A 6,985-nucleotide genomic window follows, 5' to 3' on the forward strand; every position below is an offset into this window, starting at 1 on the left:
TTACCCAGGTCATCCCATTAACCTTTTTAAATATTGGCATAACATTAACTTTCTTCCAGTCTCTTGGAACTTCCCCAGTGATCCAAGGCTTATTGAAAATGAACATTAATGGCCCAGTGAGCTACTCAGCCAGCTCTTCTAAAACTCTTGGATGCAAGTTCTCTAGATCTACTGATTTGAAAATGTTTAACTTTACTAGCTGCTGTTTAACATCATCGTGAGTTACTGTTGGAATGGAAAGCATTTCATCAATCATCATCATATGATATAGCTACATCAGTGGGCTTTTTCCCCAAACACAGAAAAGAAATAGTTATTGAACACTTCTACCTTCTCTGTGTTATTATTGACAATTCTAACATTTCCATCCAGTAATGGAGCAGTACCATTGTTAGGATTCCTTTTGTTCTTAATTTACTGTATCAACAAAATATTTCTTGTTGTCCTTAAGTGTGCCAGCCATAGATTTTGCCTTGTGTCTTTTTGCTTCCCTTATCAATTTTCTACAATTCCTAGTTTCTCATTTATATTAATCACTATTCACATCTCCTTTTTTCCATTTGTTATATATATACACACACACACCCCTGCTTTAATTTCCCTTCTAAGCCAGTTTGGTGAGCCCACGAGAATTCACTATGACTGATCAGCGTGTGGGCATTTCAGAGGAAGCCAATCTAATGGTGAGGTTTGGCTGGCAGAGGTGATGGGGAGGGCATTCAGTGCACACAGGCCACCATGGAAGCTGCAGTTTTAGACGCAGGTGAATGACCATTGATAATAACAGGTTTCAGAGTAGCAGCCGTGTTAGTCTGTATCCGCAAAAAGAAGAACAGGAGTACTTGTGGCACCTTAGAGACTAACAAATTTATTAGAGCATAAGCTTTCGTGGACTACAGCCCACTTCTTTGGATGCATGTGGCTGTAGTCCACGAAAGCTTATGCTCTAATAAATTTGTTAGTCTCTAAGGTGCCACAAGTCCTCCTGTTCTTCTTTTTATTGATAATAACAACAGTGAGATGAAAGCAAGCAAAAAGGATGGAATGGTACAGTAGGTGGTTGTTCCTGTAGGATGAGCCCCAGGTCCTCAGCTGGTGTAAATCCACTGACTTCAGTGGTAGGACACTGTTCACACCAGCTGTGGATCTGCCTTGGTGAGCCTGATTTCCCACTGAATTACTCTGGAGTCACACCACGGTAGTGCCACAGATTTTGAACTGTGGCCCAAAGTGCAGCCAGCCCGCTGGCTCATCGCTGGCCACTCTTGCAGGTAAGCTGAAAGGGCCTCCTGCCAGACAGAGCCAAGCTGAGCTTGTCCCAGCTGCAACGGTTCTGGCTTCATGATAGAGTGCAGTGAGGGCACAGAAAAGGGGGGGAGTGGTTTGAGTATTGGCCTGCTAAACCCAGGGTTGTGAGGTCAATCCTTGAGGGGGCCACTTAGGGATCTGGGGCAAAATCAGTACTTGGTCCTGCTAGTGAAGGCAGGGGGCTAGACTCAATGACCTTTCAGGGTCCCTTCCAGTTCTAGAAAATAGGATATCTCCATTAATTCATTAATTTTTTATTTAAAAGGCGACTCCAATTTCCTTCATGGTTTGGAATGCTAGGAGCCACCAGCCCCGGCAGACCGGCCACCTACCTCCAGCAGTGCTTGCAATGTGGGGCGTAGGCGGAGAGCCAAGCCCCTCTCAGTTAGCAGCCCAGAGCACATAGGGACCCTGCCAGGTTTGGGGGGCCTGGGAAGGGAGTTACAGGCTGGTCGCAGGCTGGAGGGATCCTGCAGGTGGTCATTGCCCGGAGAACCGAAATAACACACAACGGGGGCCAGCGTGGTGCAGTGAGAACCTCCCTGGGGTAATTATCCCCACACTCCCGGGAGACAGGATTCATCCCACTTCGGGCTGATAATGAGGTTTTCTGTGACGCCCGGAGTTCCTGTCCTCCGTGTGGCTCCAAGGCCTGTCTCTCTCCCCAACAGACGCTGGTCCCATACAAGACATTCGCCCGCCCCTCCGGCAGCTGAGAGAGGGAGGGTGGGCGATTCACAGCTGGGGTAGCTACAAGGTCGAGGTGCAGAGGGGTTCCCAGGTCGCCTGAGACTGCAGGAGTGCAAGGGGCTGTCCCTTCCCTGGCTGCTCGCAGGCTGTTATAAGCTCCTGTCACCAGAGAGTTGCGGATCCAGGAGGCTGTCGGATCTCGCTCAGGGCTGGGACTTTACCCAGTGGGTGCAGGGCCATCTCCAAAGGCCCTGCAGTCGTGGTGTGGCTGGATCTGTCACTGAGTAGCCAGACGGCTCTGACCCTGGGCGAGATGTGGGTTTATCGGGTGAGCCTCAGGCAGGGCTGGCCTTACCAGGAGGAGAACTGAGGCAGCCGCCTCAGGTGCCAGACTGTGTGGGGGGGCACCACTAGGACCCAGAGTGTAGAAAATTGTGTCTGCTGCTGGTGATATGTATTCTCTCTGCTCTAGATGCACAGAGATGGTGGAGTGCTGGGCTGGAGGAAGGAGGGCACAAGAGACATAACAGGCAGGAGAAAAGGGGAGAGGGAAGAACAGAAAGCAGCAGGAGCTGCAGGGAGAGAGAGGAGGAGGAGTCTCTTATGTACCTCACTAGCACCCCCAGGAGCCTGGACTGATTCACACCAGCTTCTCAGGGAGCTTCCTGTTTCCTGCTGCTTCCCTGGACCCACTTGAGGAGAACAGGCAGTCAACTGAAGGAGTAGGAGCCAGTTAGGCCCTTAAGATGCTGATATCTTCCCTCACTCAGACTCTGCTACCAGCCTGAGTATTTGTCCCCTTCAGCTCAGTGTTGAGAGCCGCTATCGCTGGCACAGAACAGCAGTCATGGGTGAAAGAAGAAAACGTCCCTCTGGGGCAGCATTCAGAAACAGACAGAAAGCAAAGGAAGCTTTTCTATCTAAGCAGGAAGGAGCTCTCCTGAGATACACAGACACAAATGTTCACGCTGAGCCTTCCGGCCCCAGTGAGGATGTGAGTGGTGAGGAGATGCCTGATCTTCCAGTTAGTCAGAGTGCAGGTGACCTGGCAGCTACTGCAGCATCCATATCTCCATCTCCGATGGATGTAACCATGCCCATTCCTGAAGAAAAGTGTAGATCAGAGAAGAGTGTGGTGGAGGCGCAAGAAACAGCTGCTGCTGAGTTTAGTTCCTTAAGTCTAGATGACCCAGGACTGTGGACCCACTTGAGCAGTAGCCTGAGGGACTTCCTTGTACTGCATGGGCCACAGCAAGTGAAAAACTTCATGTTCCCCAAAGACAATGAAAATAGAAGTTTCCATCCAACACATTACTGGCGTGAAATCCCCAGTGGTGACAAAGTGGAGAGGCCATGGCTTATGCACTCAGAAACCCAGTTTTTGTTGCAAACTCTTCCAGTCCAATGTTCCAGCCACATTGGGTTCTACAGGAACAAAGGACTGGAAAAATCTGGCTAGAAATCTGGCATGCCATGAGAAGGCAGCAGATCACCAGAGAGCATCCCATAGGTGGAAAGAGCTTGAGATGAGACTACGGTGAAAGGCCACTATAGCTGATCAGTGTAGCGGGATGGTCACCCACTCTTGCCCTGAGGGGCTTAGAACAGCCCAGGAGAGAGCTGTGGCTGGGGCAAGGAGCTCCCAGGCTGGTTGGGGGCAGCAGGCACAGCTGGGGCCCACGCCCCAAACAGACCTCAGCGGGCCCCTATAAAAGGGCTGTGAGGCAGAGGCTCGGAGAGAGTCTCCTCTAGCTGTGGAGGGAGACGGGCCTGGCTGCTGGGGAGCGTACCAGGGTACCTGAGGTGGAGCAGGGCTGGGGCAAGGCCAGAGGAGCTGGGGAGCTCCTGCCTGGCAACTCCCCAGGCTGCCGGCCTTGTGCACGGCCAAACAGGTCCTGGGGTTGCAGGGGCAGCCCACGGGTAGGCAGAGGCAGCAGGTCCAACCCCCCCTGGCCTGTGATGAGTGGCACTTACACTGCAGTACAAGCGGGGGCTAGATGGTGACTGGCAGTAGCCCTATACTGAGGCGAGGTGGGGATAGTGGGTGGGGGTTCCCCTGGGTGGGGAGACCCAGAAACTGTGGGGGTACGGCCAGGGGGAAGCCCCCAAGAGAAAGGGGCACCGGGGTCCAGGAGGGACTCGGGCCCAGCGGCAAGCGGGACACCAGCCTGCAGAGGGCGCTCCGGAGGCTGGAAACACTAATTCCCTGGATGACCAGCAGGAGGCGCCGCAGCGGTGAGTCCCTCCCCGTGACAATCAGCATCAAGAGAAGATTGCATCAGAGTCTCTTTACTGGCAAAATGTTCTGAAAAGGCTCGTGGCCATTGTGAGAATGCTGGCTACCCAAAACCTAGCACTGCCTGGCACTTCAGATCAGCTGTATGTGCCAAACAATGGAAACTTCCTTAAAATTGTGGAGCTGATGGCTGAGTTTGATGCTGTACTCCAGGAGCATCTAAGAAGAGTCACCAACCAAGAAATGTAAACACACCACTACCTTGGAAAAACCATTCAAAATGAGATCATACAGTTACTGGCAACAAAAGTCAAACAGACGATTGTGGCAGATCTCAAGTCAGCAAGATATTACTCTGTTATTCTGGACTGCACACCTGACATCAGCCATACGGAACAAATGACTTGAATGATGCGTTTTGTAACAACAACAGAACCTAGTGAAAACATTCCTGCAGTGGTGACTGTCAGAGCATTTTCTAGAATGTATTGACATTGATGATACTACAGGAGCTGATATGACAAATGTGCTTCTTAAAAAGCTGGAAGATACAGGAATTGCAATAGCTGACATGAGAGGTCAGGGCTACGATAATGGTGCCAACATGAGTGGAAAGAACAGAGAATTGCAGACACGGATCCGAGAGTTAAACCCTCAAGCTTTTTTTGTCCCATGCAGTTCTCATTCATTGAACTTGGTGGTCAGTGATGCAGCATCAGCTTCTAGTGAGGCTGCTGAATTTTTTAATGTAATTCAAAGCATCTATGTATTTTTCTCTGCATCAACTCATCAATGGCGAAGCAACATCTGGGAACATCCTCTCTGACTCTGAAACCACTGAGTGCCACACAATGGGGAAGTCGAGTGGAGGTGATAAAGCCTATCAAACACCAAATTGGGAAGATTTGCCATTATGGAGGATAATGCTATGACATGAACTGTTCGTGGGAGAACAGTGGCAGAGGGAAATGGAATCACCAGAAACATACATAACTTCACATTTCTGTGTGGCTTAGTGCTGTGGCATGATGTACTGTTTGAAACAAATGTTGTAAGCAAGAGACTCCAAGGGGTTGACCTTGATATATCTGGAGCAATGGAACAACTGGACAAAGCAAAGTCATACCTACAGTCTTACCGGTCAGATGAGGCATTCCAAAACGTTCTGAAGAGTGCACAGAAGTTGGCAGAGGAACTTCACACTGAAGCTATTTTCCGACCCATTCAAGAATACAAGAGTCCCCAAAGAAGACGACATTTTGATGATGAGGCACGGGATAATCCCATAAGAGACTTCAAACAACAATGGAAAGTTGAATTCTTTAACCAGGTGTTAGCTTGTGCAATACAGTCAGTTGAAGAACATTTCGTGCAGCTCAAGGAACACAGCAGTATATTTGGGATGTTGTATGATATTCCAAAACTCCTCACTATACCTGAAGAAGACCTACACCAGCAATGCAGGGCACTAGAGACAGTGACACATGATGACATGCGCGATATTGAGGCGAGTGATTTAGGTGATGAACTGAAAGCCCTTTCAAGACACATTTCAGCAGGATCAACTCCAAAGGCTGTTCTGGAATATATGTGCACAAATAAGATGACCCCCCTCTTTCCAAATGCTTTTGTGCGGTTCCCCGTCTCACGTCTCCCTCTGGCGCCGTGCACCGGCTGGGAATTCACACAAAGAGTTCATCCAAGTGAGAGGAACCCAGCCCAGCAACCCCCAAATAGGGTCGTCCCCCCCCCAGCTCCGGGCTGGTATTGCAGGAGCTTCCTCTCCCAGCAGGGGCTGAAATCCACCCAGCCCCCCACTGCTCCCACCAGTGGTGTTATCTGACCTCCAGGAGCCCGGAGCTGTTCTCCCCTGTGCATCACTGCAGCTCCCACAGGAACCAGGGGGTCTCAGCCTCCTCCCCCGCAGCCAGCTTGGGAGAAACCCCCCATGCACATGGGCCGTCAGCCTCTCCAGCACAGCCTGGCTGGGCAATGCTTTGGGTGGGCCCTGAGGCGTCCCTCCCCCCGCTACGGAGGCTCCCTGGCTCTGGTGTAGATCAGGAGTAACTCCGGCTGTGTCGGGGACGTCACCCCGCCGGTGTCAAACTGCTGTGAGATCAGAATGGCGCTGGGTTAGCAATTCCCGCCTCCAGCGCCGCTTGTGGAGTCTCCCCCAGAAGCCCTATGTTAGGGGGTGGAAGAAGCAGCTGGAGGGCCAGAGAGCATTTGAAGAACAGATGGGAGGGGCTGGGGCAGACAACTCCATCTGGGGCTCGTTTGGACTTTAATCCCCTGGCAGGGGCAGATTCCTATGCGTCTCAACCAGAGGCAAAGTGCCTTCAGGAAGTGAACGGGCCGCCGGCTGCGCGGACTGAGGAGGGGGACAGCAGTGGCAAGGGGGTGGGCCCGGCTTGCCCCCGGCGACACGCCAGTCAGAAGGCTAGTGGCTCTCATTGTCTATGTGCCATTTGCAAGTGAAGGGCCTGGACCAGTCCCTGAACCGCGCCCCAGCCCATAGAGATGCGGCCTGAGCTCGGTGCGAGTGATCGTTGTTCTGGGTCCGCGCAGACCCTGCCCCAGGCCACGCCGGGGCCCTGCTCCCACAATGACAGAGCCTCGGAGCCAGCGAGCTAATAGCGAAGGCCCGGGAGATAACGACGACTGTTTGCCTGAAGCTTTTCCAAATCCCAGTGGGGAGGGGTAGTTAATTCTCCAGACGCTAACATGCATGGGCCGGCCCCTCCCAAACAT

This window comes from Chrysemys picta, chromosome 1, assembly GCF_011386835.1.
Source record: "Chrysemys picta bellii isolate R12L10 chromosome 1, ASM1138683v2, whole genome shotgun sequence".
Lineage (NCBI taxonomy): Eukaryota > Metazoa > Chordata > Testudines > Emydidae > Chrysemys > Chrysemys picta.